Here is an 11,530-nt window from a genome sequence, read left to right as displayed (position 1 = left end):
CTTAATTTACAGTGAGTCCTGAACACGACGTACACGTCAGAGCGCCGGGGTTCCTGCCCCCCCGGCGAGATCCAGGAAAAATTAGAGGGAGACCTCACAAACGCTACGTCGCCCGCCGGTAGACTCAGGCGCCCATCTCACAATGCGGCCGCGGCCCCACCGACGGGCGCCTGCGCGCGCAGAACCGGCCCTTTCTATCTGTTTCTCCTCCTCGGTCCCCTCCCCTCTTTCCTCCTCCACCACCGCCTGCCTCCCTCCCTCCCATGTCCTCACTGCAGTCCCTTCGCCAGCAGGGGAGCTGATCCCTGGCTTCCTGGTGGTGGGGAGGGGGAGGGAGGCTGGCAGGCGGCTAGCCCGCCGGAGGCTCCGAGACCATAGACACCTGCACCGCCTGGTCACGTCGCCCCCCTCCCCTTTCCCAGCCCTTTCCCTCACCCCACGCCACCTCCTCTGGCTCTTACTCCAGCACCCCTCCCCTTTCCTTTCCCCAGAGGCTTCTCCCCGCCCCACTCGAAGAGTGGTCCGGCCGGCTGTGACGTCGAGAAGCCCCGCCTCCTCCCGCCCCCCCTATAAATACGGGCGCTTCGGGCGCTGCCTTCCCACATTCGCTTGCTCTTCGTCCAGGCTAGCTTTCCTCCATCTTTTTGCGTCTTCGCCTTTTTTTTCTTCCTTCCCTCAGTCTCTCCTTTTCTCGCTCTGTTGCATTCTCTTTAAGGAAATTGCCTATCATCCTAAATCCCCACCCGCCCCCACCTCGTTTTGGGAGTTTTTCAAATTAGCGTTTATTTATTTTTTTCTCCTCGGCCGCCGTCGCCACTGCTGCATAGCTGGTGTCGGTGCCGCGCTTTTCCCCCCCACGTCCTTCCCGCAGCCTATGGCCCAGGCCGCCTCGGGTATTTCTGCTTTAGGTAACCACATCCCTCTTTAAAAATTCCGCCTAAAAAGAGAAGACGCTTTACCCGACTCTTTGGGCCGTTATCTCACGTGAGTACCGACCCCTGAGGGGGCGCGTGGCGGCGGCGCAGCGCGGCATGCGGGGCGGCGCGAGGTGGCCGGCGGGGGCGGCGGGCGGTGCCGGAGGAGAGTTGGGGGCGGGGGAAATGAGAGGCCGGCGGCGGGCAGCTCTGCCCCGGTTGCCTAGGCAGGGGGACCGCGCTCTGCTTACTACCGGCGCCCTGCTCCGCTGTCCCGGGAGCACCCCGCCGGGCTCGTCGCCTCTAACATGGCGGCCGCGGGTGCGCGGTGGCGGGGTGTCTGGGCCATCCGGCAGCTCCGCGCTGGCTGCGGCCAATGTGGACGGGACGCGGGCGAGACCGGAGCTCGAGTTTCTGCTTCGGACCTCCCTCAGGAATCGGCGTAATGCCTTCTCTGCACCGCGCCGGGCCCGGCTCTGCCCCGCCAGCCTTTGAGGGGGGGGAACTGTCTCGCCGCCGGGGGTCGTCGTCTCTCCTCCCTCCCTCCCCCCCCACCCCCGTCCCTCCCGTGGTGCATTGCTATTTCCGGGGAGGGGGCCTCCTGGTTGCTACAACCGAAGGGGGTCTGGGCTCATCTCTACCCGGCGCTGGGCGAAGAGGGAGGCATCCCTCACCCCCGGGAGGAAGGGCAGAGGTGGGGGAGAGCCGGGGGTGGACCAAGGGGTAGAGAGATGTACTGCCCTGCCCGGCTGGACCTCTGAGAGTTAGGTTGGCTCTCGGAGCCCGATGGATTGGAGCCGGCCTCCGCGGCGGTTGGCGTGGCTGCCTCAGCCGGGCGTTTCGGTTATGAATGGAGCGGGGGCGGATCCTCAAGCCAGGCCTCTGGTGACAGCTTCCCAGACTTCCCGGGGTGGATCCCAGCTGCGGAGTAGATGTGCCCTTTAGTTGGGAGAAGGTTGACCGAATTTGGGCCAGCGGCGGGTCCTGGCCCCAGGAAAGACCTAATGTCAGGTACCCCTTCTGGAAGACTCAAGGGCTGCCGCCCCGCCCCCTGCGGCGGTCAGATTGGGCGGAGGCGCTGTCACTCACTCGAGTCACCGCTTGGAAAGTAAGGATTGGTCACTTCTCTGCTCTTTTTCTTCTTTTTTGGTGGAGAGAGGGCAATAGAGATGAAGGGTGTAGATTTGGGTTGATTAATCCTCTCCACTCCGGAAAGTAGCATATACTCTTTCTGCAAATAAAATTTTTCTTTTGCTTCAAAAATACTTAAGCAGTTATAAAGCTTGTTGGTCAGGGCAGCTGGCTATGCCCGTTGCACACTGGTCGTGACCCAATGACAGTTGGATTCAGCTGAATCTGCAGGTGGACAATTGAAGGTATTTAAATCAGAATTCCCACTAGTGAGCTCTTCGAGTTAAATGGGAAAATTGAGAACTTTAAGAAAAGGTGGGTGAATGTAGTGGCAGTGAACACCAGGTTTGGTGGTGGTCTGCTTAGGTAACTGGTTAAAACTGCCGTGGGCACCAGCATCTGATATCCACCTCACCCCGAAGCGGCTTGTCCAGAAAAGAGAATTCCTGTCCAGGAGAAATGCCTTTACTTATTTAAGAGAGACAGCACCCTCTTTGTTGGAGGAGTTAAAGACGCTTTCCACCTTAAATACACAGCTCTTAATGTTCCTTTTCTGTAGACTGTTCCCCTGTATGTCTTGTGTTTATTCGTAACAGTTAAAATTGTAGGCCCTCCTTAGATTTATCAGCTTACTCCACTTCTATCTCTCCCCAACCAGGAAAAAAAAGTGTCCAAAATTTGTTTTTCCAGCTTTACACCCGACCTTTGGGGAAGAACCGGAGAGGAATTTCCTCTCGATACAGCATTGCTGCAGTATTTTAGCGGTTTTTTCTTTTCTTTTTTTTTTTTGTTTGAATCGACTGTGGGTGGTAATGGGGGAGAAGGAGGAGGGGTTTGTTCCGGTCTGGACCGCTCCAATCTAGTTCTCTTCTTCCTGTCACTATGTGAACAATGCTGCTGCCTTGGAGAGCTTGGTGCTGCTGCCTGTGTTGAGGTGGCCTCTACGCTATCCTTTTGCAATATAAATGACATCTAACCTCAGGACCTTAAAGTCATTTCCCTGGCAAACTGAGCTTCTCTCTTAAATAGGCATAAGTAAGAGGAGACCAAGCCTGTAGCTGATTTTGTGTCTTATTTAAAGGAAATTAAAATGCTGGTAAATGTTGCCTATAACATTCTTTTTCACTTGAGAAGAATAGCGACGTCTGTAAAATCTTAGTATGAAAAGCCTAGTTCTTTGGAAAACCTGTTTTCAGGCGATGGGGAGCAAATAACTCCAGAGTTACTGGAAGCAAACAAAGCTCAAGATATTGACAGCAGCATTGTTGCTAGTATGGAGAACTGTGCTTGTATATATTATACAGCCCTTTTCTCAGAGGTAGTAAAATCTGACTGCTTATGTAGCAAAAGCTTTGTATTTAGGGATGCTGACGGGGCAAGTATGTTGGAGATGAAAACGAGGTGGGTGCTTACACAAAGTAAAGGAGTAGGAGTGACTTGGGATTTTTATATTGATGAAGATAATTTGTTTCTTAAGATCAAACACCTCAGATTTTCTGCTAGGCTTAACATGTGATAATTGATTGGTTTATTTTCATTCAGATGCAATAAAATGAGTTAGCCTTATGCTGTTAGTTTTTCCTGAGCTAATGGATAAATAGGGACATGAGTAATTTAAAAGTCGTATGTGGGTTTGGACATTGTTCCTGATGAAATAGTGCTTTTGAAGTTTTTGGTATCTTGCTTTAAACAAAAAAGTATCAGCAAAGCATTAAAAATACAGTAAACAAAGTGTTCCAGTTCTGGTAGGGAAAAGAAATGGAAGCTCAGGTTACAGAGATTTAATTATTGATTTGAATATTTGTGCTTTGTGCATGCCCCATTAATTACGATATTCCCTATGAGCTTCTCAAAGGATTAAAAATGGAAGCAGGTAGAAACAATACTGTGAATCGAGTTTGAAGAGTTTACAGTTGTGTAACTGACTAGTGCCATTCTGATTAGAATATTTTCCCAGTTTTGACATGATGTAATGCAAAATATATTTTATTTCTTAAATTACTAAGGCAACTTAAAAACTAAATATCCCAAGCACTTAAACATTACAATGAAGTGCTTAATATTGAGGTTGAATGCCTTATAACACCTGTTTTATTGTCTAAAGAAATTCTGAAGTAAACAAACAGAAAAGGCTACTTATTTTGTAAAGGAATGCTACTGTATAACAGTGAGCAGGACTATACTCCCTTCTAGCAACACTACAGTGATTTCTGAGTTTTGTTTTTTAATGTTAGGTCTTCTGAAGAAGTCCAACAGGAAAGGCATATTGTAAGAAAGTGGGATAAAATTAAGTAGTGCCCTCTCAATGCTGTAGGTTATTCTCAAAAACAATATATTATAAAGATAGGTTAAAGAGAATACTTTACAACAGCTAAATAAGCAAGCCAGTGATTTACAAAAATTCTTATATTCTGTGGTGGGGTTACTTGATATTGTTACTCTTGGTTACTTTATATTATTACTGTTAAGAAAAATGGAATGGGATATGGTTTCAAAATATAGTGCCTTTGTGAGGCACTGTCCTTCTACCACCACATTAATGCTTGAGAGTGTGAACAATGCTTTAATGAAGTGATGAAATGAACCATTTCTAATCCACCTTAAATGTATCCCAGTTAGGTTGAGTGTCATTTGTTGCCCCATTTCCTGTCTTGACATATTACCCTAATTGTAAAATAACTAGAATATTAAAGCTCAGAGAGGTTAAGTGATTTTGCCCATGTCTAAATAGGTGGAGTACCCAGATCTCTTAATCGTCAGATCAATGCTTCCCTCTTCTTAAGATCCCATTCTGGGGAAGCCTCTCTAGGACCCTTTTCTTTTTTCTTGCCCTTTGGGGCATTCTTAGTTCTTGGATAGTATTTAAGAGGAGGTAGATGTGACATGGAGAGATCTGTGAGAGTGTAAATTTGAATAGTGCTGATCATTTTTCCTTTTTGCCCTTTCTGTATCTTAAGAGCAGTGGTGTCATACTCAGATAGGAAGGAGAGACACTAATTTGTACATAAGGATCCTGGTGGACTGCATATTGATTTTTAAAATGATAGTGTTTGTATTTGTTTTGTTGAATATTTCCCAATTGCATTTTAATCTGGTTTGAGCTACACTTAGAAGAATATTGGGCTGTGGTACAGGTTTTAGAGGACTGCTGCCTAACTCATTTTGTGACCTCTAGGCTGCTTTCTGGTGGTAGTAACATGCTTTTTGATTGTCTGGAATTTGATTTATGAATAACAAAGAACCTAACTCCCTCTTGCACTTAGAAGTCCTAGTTAACCCTGGGGATTATTATTGTAGGTAAATAGGTGGTTGTCCATTCTTTTCAAACTAAATTGGAGTCACTTGACCTCTCTAGAATATTCAAAGATTGGGGTGAAACTCTTCTGGTAAATTTAAACTATTTTAGAGTAATGGTTATTTATCTAACAGTCCTGAAAATTTCCCATCTGTTCGGGTTCTTTTATAACTATGAAACTATCAGTCATGAAATATACCACACCTTTTCACTATTATAATTTAACATCAGGCTTTTTTTAATTTTATTTTTTATTTTTTTTTTTTTACAAAGATGTACTTTGATCAGGTAAAGTAATAACTAATTTATATTAATAATTGCTTAGAACCTTCAGCAATAAAGAGATTGTCTTAAGACTCTTATCTAAGCTGTGTAACCATGGTCAAGTTTCAATTTCTTTATTTTAAAAATAGGGATAATAATAACTTCTACTGGACTCCTTATCTTACATTACAAATTATGGCATAGACTTCCTGCACTAGACAAGTCCTTCATTGATTATTGAGCCTTATCATAGGGTTGGGCAGCTAGGTGGTGAAGTGTGGATAGAGCACTGGGCTTGGGATCAGAAAGACAACTCGTCAGCTCAAATCTGGCCTCAGACAGTTAGCTGTGTGACCCTGGGAAAGTCACTTAACCCTGCTTCTTCATCTGTAAAATGAGTTGGAGAAGGAAATGGCAAACCACTCTAGTATCTTTGCCAAGAAAGCCCCAAATGGAGTATGAAGAATCAGATGACTGGAAAATGATTGAACAATAAAATTACAGAATTGTTATGAAGATCAAATAAAATATTTAAAATGGATGTGAATGTAATATAAAATTATGGGTACCTTAATCAAGCATTTATTAGCATCTAATGCCTACTAAGCCCTAGAGGGCTTTTACTCTGTAAAGCCTGTACTCCTGTACTCAAGGAGTTTGCTTTAATAGAGCAATAGAAGTTCCTTAAGGGCAGGAACTGTTTTCCTAAAAAAGAAAGTTTTTGTATCCATAGCCCCTGCCACAACACTAAACTCGTTAAAAATTTGAACTTTACCACAGGCCTACAAGGATTTTAATAAGTAAGTAAACATTAAGTGCCTGCTATTTGCCAGGCACTGGGCTAAGCACTGGACATGCAAAGAAAGGCAAAAGATAAGATAGTTCTTGTTTTCAGGGAGTTCAATCTAATGAAAACATCATACAAACAACTATGTACAAACAAGCTACGTAGATTAAGGGGAAATAGGAAAAGCTTCTTGTAGAAGGTGGGAGTTTAACTGGGACTGGAAGGAAGTCAGGAGATGAGAAGGGAAAGTATTCTAGGCATAAGGAAAAGCCAGTGAAAATGCCTGCAACTGAGAGATAGCATGTCTTGTTCCTGGGACAACAAGGAGACCAGCATCACTGGATCACAGCACATGGGGGAGGGAGTTTCAAGTAAGGTGTGACAAGGCTGGAAATGTGGGAAGTTTGGGGGGGGGTGAAGTTGTGAAGGGCTTTAAAGGCAAAACAGGATTTTTTATTTTATCCTAGAACTGGTGGGGAACCACGGAATTGGAGTAGGAGGGGTGATTTGTTCAGACCTGTGCTTTAAGGAAAATTATTTTGACATCTGAGTGGAGTATGGCCTGGAGTGGAGAGACACATAGGGCAGGCAGACCAACTAGCAGTCTATTACATAGTCCAGGTGTAAAGTGATGAGAGCTAGCTTGCTTGTGGGTGTTGTGGCAGTGTCAGAGGAGAGACAAGGGCATGTATGAGATGTTAAGAAGGTAAAATTAACAGGCCTTCAAAACATAATAGATATGGGGAAGAGGGGAGTGAGAATGAGGAGTCAAAGATCACCTTGCAAACCTAGGAGATTGGGAGGGTGGTGGTACCTCAAAAGTGATAGAGAAGTTCAGAAAAATAGAGGGTTTTGTGGAGGGAGAGGAGAAAATGAGTTTAGTTTGGGACATGCTGAGTTTAAGAAGTCCACAGGACGTCAGATTGAAATATACAGTAGCAATACATTGGAGATTCCCCAGAAAGATTAGGGTGAAATAAGTAGATTTGAGAATCATCAGCATGAAGATAATTGAATCTTGGGAGCTGATGAGATCACCAATGTGAAATAGCTTAGAGGGAGAAGAGAAGAGAGCCAGTCAGAGCCCTGGAGGACACAACCTAAAAGATCTAGCAAAGGAGGCTAAGGAGTGGTCAGAAGGTAGGAGAACAAGGTCACAATGGTGTCCTGGAAACCTAAAGAGAAGATGTCAAGAAGGATTGTATTACCACTTGTAGACTAATTGGCTCCTTTTTTTTTTTTTTTTTTTAATCAGAAAAAGGAAAACATGGTACAGGGGGGGTTGGAACACTTACTATGTAATTAATTTTATAGTAATAAACATATCGAAGTTTTTCTGAACATAGATATTAGATTTTTCTTTTTTGAACTAGTTTGTCACCGTAAGTCGCTTCCAGTTCTGAATTGTTATATCATTTATGGAAATCATGTGCAATGCCACTAACAGAATCTTGTACTAGTTTAGACTTCATTTCTTGATGTGTGTAGTTAAATTTTTTGTTTCAGAATGACTTGTTCTTCTTATGGTTGGGTCATTTCTGAATACTTTTGTTTTCCTTCTTAGGGCGAACTTTCTGACCAGGTATACAACTATCCAGAGGGCCTAGGAGAAGTGCTTTATAGAGAGCAGTTCGACTTCAACGCTGAGCCACCTTGGGAACCTAGCTGATGATAGGAGGGTTCCATCTCCTAACTTGTCCATGTAAGTGGTCCTAAATCTCACTTGGAAGCTCACTGTCATAAGGTAGTTGTTGTTTGTAATTTTTTGATGGGTAGAATTGCCCTGTTACTAACAACTCGTCTTAACTTGGGTTTGCTTAAAGATTTGAACTCTATAGAAATACTGCCTGTGATATTCTAAATATAAAAATAGTATGGTAAACTTAATATTAGTATTTAAGTGTGTAATCTGTAGGTTAATGTTCTCTTGTTATAATATTGTTATCCTAAATGTCTTAGGCACATTGCTGTTTAAAAAATTTGTTGGCTTACCAAGAATTACCAGCCCCTTCTGTAGTCTACGTAAAATCTTAAATATATCACTGAACTAAAGTTATGTTCTGTTTTCAGACAGATTATTTGGGAATGTGTAGATGTTTGTCTACATAAAATCTGTTCCGTGTCTCAAAGTTGATACATTACTGTATTTCAGTATGTGTTAGTTTTGAGGTGTAATATTTTATATAACATATATGTATATGTGAGAAATTACTTCATATTCTGGACTTCAGTATTGTAGTTTGGGCAAGAGGATTTGATCCCTTTGTATATGTGAATTTTAAAAGATTAGCTTGAGTTTTTCAAATTGGTGTGGCATTTTGCCTTTAAAGACCTGCATTTTAAGAAACAATGTGATTCTAATTACTTATTTACCTATGTTTTACTGACAGAATTTGCCTAGGTTGTAGAGGGGTGGGCTTAGGTGTGTTCTGAATTATTTTAAAATTGATTCTCAGACTGGAGGGAATGTTAGTCATTACAGGAAAGATTTTGGCAGAAAATTGGGTGGGTACTACTGGGTCTCTTGTGGCGATGGAGTTCTCAGACATCTTAGTTTTGTCTTTATTTGATAGGATCTGTTTAATTTACTATGTTTGCCTAAATCTATTAAATGCAAATGTGAGCATTTAATTAACTTGATTTTATGTTAACTCTAAAAGGGGGAGTTTTATCCTTGTTAAGATCAATAAGGAAGAAAAGTGGTATTGAACAGTTGTGTTGTGATTTGGAAATAGTATAGACAATCAGTTTTCCTTTGTGCCATGATATAGCAGAAAGAAAGAATATCAGGGTAGCTGTGTGAACATAAACATGTCATTTAACTTAAGAGCCTCGATTTTTTTATTTTATTTTTATAAAATGAGTGGCTTGTACTAGATTCTTTCTCCTAGGTCTGCCTTAACAACTTTAAATCAGTGGCCTTAAATATCTTCAAACAAATTGGATGAATTTAAAGAGTTTTAAGTTTTTATTAACATATGTGTGTATTTCCAAGTTTTTTTTCATCACTTAAGTATTTTACCAGTTTCAGTGACTTCAGGTAGGAAATAAGAGAAAGCATGCTTTATGTTTCAGGGAGTACCAGTATCAAATCTTGGCTTTCTTGGTTTCTTTTGTTTTAGTTTACTTTAGCAATCCTCTGTAGAGACACTCTTAAAGTGAAACCTTATCCTTTCCATATTGGAGTATAATGAATGATATTATGCCTAACGGTATATAGAAGTTTAGAGACAACAAAGTTTTGTCTTAAGAGAAGAATGCTCCCTTTAAATTTTTTTATAGCACAAAAGGAAGTGATAAGTTGTAAACAAACCAATATATACACCCTCTTTTGAATAAAATAATGCTGAGGAATAAGTTCCAATAAATCCTAAGTTTGTTGACTAGGGTGCATTATTTTCATCCATATCATGCTTAGGTATAATGTGTTGATTTAAACAATGTGTTAAATTAAGCTTCATTGCTCTTTTGCTAAAAAGCTATGAGAAGTGGGGTTGGTATCAGCATACTGAAAAACTTGACTGTTATTCATTGTTTTTTGTAAGCTACCACACCAAATGGCAGTACAAATTACAGAAATGTTACCACTGCATAGTGATATCAGTGTAATTTTGATGATGTAGATTATTGGTCTCTTATAATCCTGAAAATAATTTTCTGTGAGTACCATTGGAAATATAGAGACTTTGAATCTGAACTTGATTGGCATTAAATATCTTTCTTCAGTTACAGAGGTTGTAGTAAATGGCATGTAACATTTAACAGTTATTGGGCCTTATATGAAGCGTTTTCTTATGGTGCAATGATCACTTTGGAGTCAGAGAACCTGGATTCAAATTCTATTATCTGGCCCACTCCCTCTTTAACTTGGGATAAGTCATGTGGTCTCCTCTCATCTGTAAAAAGAGGGGTTGAAGTAGGTGCCTTCTAAGATACGTTAGAGCTCTAAATTTATGATCCTATGAGATTTGTTACTACAGATATTATCTTCATTTACAGATAGAACACTGAAGTTCAGTGATGTTTTGCTGACTTTTTCATGGCTTTTAAATGTCAGAACCCAAATTTGAACCCAGTTCCTTGTAGCTTTCAGGTCTAACTCTCTTCACTGTGCCCGTTTATCTCTTTAAAATAATAACCTAAAGCAGGGGTGTTACAGTTGGCAGAGCTTTAGGTGTGACATTTGTCAATGGTTTCAGGAATAGATTGCTTTCCCCTGATGAAATTCATGGTGGTGGGAGTGGCTGTCTTTATCCCACTGTCAAATAATAGGTTCATAAAAGTTTGGAATTGTTCCCATAATAACATTTTTGTCATGATGTTTCCTTTGAACACGCACACTTTGGGTTATCACTTGCAACATAGAAAATGTTAATATATAAAGATATCGAAAGGTTCCTGTAATGGGGGAAAGTCATCATAACTAATCATTATTTCCTTACTTTCATATATAGTGTTCAATGATAATACACATTTAGGACCAGAACTTAGGTTAATGACAAAAATTCAGTTTAAACCGTATCATAGCCTCTGTGTAATTATTTTTTTAAAAGCAATTTCAATAAAGTAAATTTCATGTGTTATCTTAGTTTTATGTGTCTTTTGTGAACTGAGAAAGTATTTTCATATGATATCAATAATGGAGGCTTCAAGTTCTTAAATTAACAAATGGTTCTCACCAGAAAAGCCTTTAAGAGTTCTGGTGGCATGTGCATGATTTTTCCAACTTTTTTTAAAACAAAAACCATTTTAGTTGTCACCACATACAAATTGTTGGTGTTACTGACTGTCTCTTAAAAAGCAAAGGACCATTTAAAATGTATACTAATTTGCCTGTTTTTATGTGGAATAAATTAGTTTTTGAATAGAGGAAAATAGTGGGAAAATTATCTTAGGTAGAGAAAACTAAAATAAGGGAATATACTTACTCTAAAGGTAGAAGGTTACACATTTCCAATGTGAACAGTCCTCTTCTGCTTTTTAAAGGCAGTGTGGGCTATTTAATAATGAATAGTGGTGGAGCTGCCAGTTTTTTTTTCCCAGCTGTGTTCCTTAGGACCATCGATTTACAGCTGAAAAGAACCTCTCCGTAGACAAGAGAAAATTTGGGCCCAGAGAGGTTAAGTGACAGGGTCACAC

The 11,530-nt window shown here is 41.3% G+C and overlaps 1 protein-coding gene across 3 annotated transcripts in view; it reads left to right on the top strand.

Annotated features, from left to right (window-relative positions):
* The first annotated feature begins 613 nt into the window (after positions 1-613).
* The window catches only part of AZIN1 (antizyme inhibitor 1), a 35,287-nt gene continuing 24,370 nt past the window's right edge, over positions 614-11,530 (top strand). For all 3 annotated transcript variants that reach the window (XM_027849933.1, XM_027849931.1, XM_027849932.1), the window contains exons 1-2: positions 614-984; positions 7,956-8,093. The gene's annotated coding sequence lies outside the window, so the exon portion shown is untranslated. The remainder of the gene's footprint in view (positions 985-7,955; positions 8,094-11,530) is intronic.

Source organism: Vombatus ursinus, unplaced genomic scaffold (genome assembly GCF_900497805.2).
Source record: "Vombatus ursinus unplaced genomic scaffold, bare-nosed wombat genome assembly UNPS02008961.1, whole genome shotgun sequence".
Classification (NCBI taxonomy): domain Eukaryota; kingdom Metazoa; phylum Chordata; class Mammalia; order Diprotodontia; family Vombatidae; genus Vombatus; species Vombatus ursinus.
The sequence above is the reverse complement of the archived record's forward strand: the minus strand, read 5'-3'. Positions and strand labels throughout refer to the sequence as shown.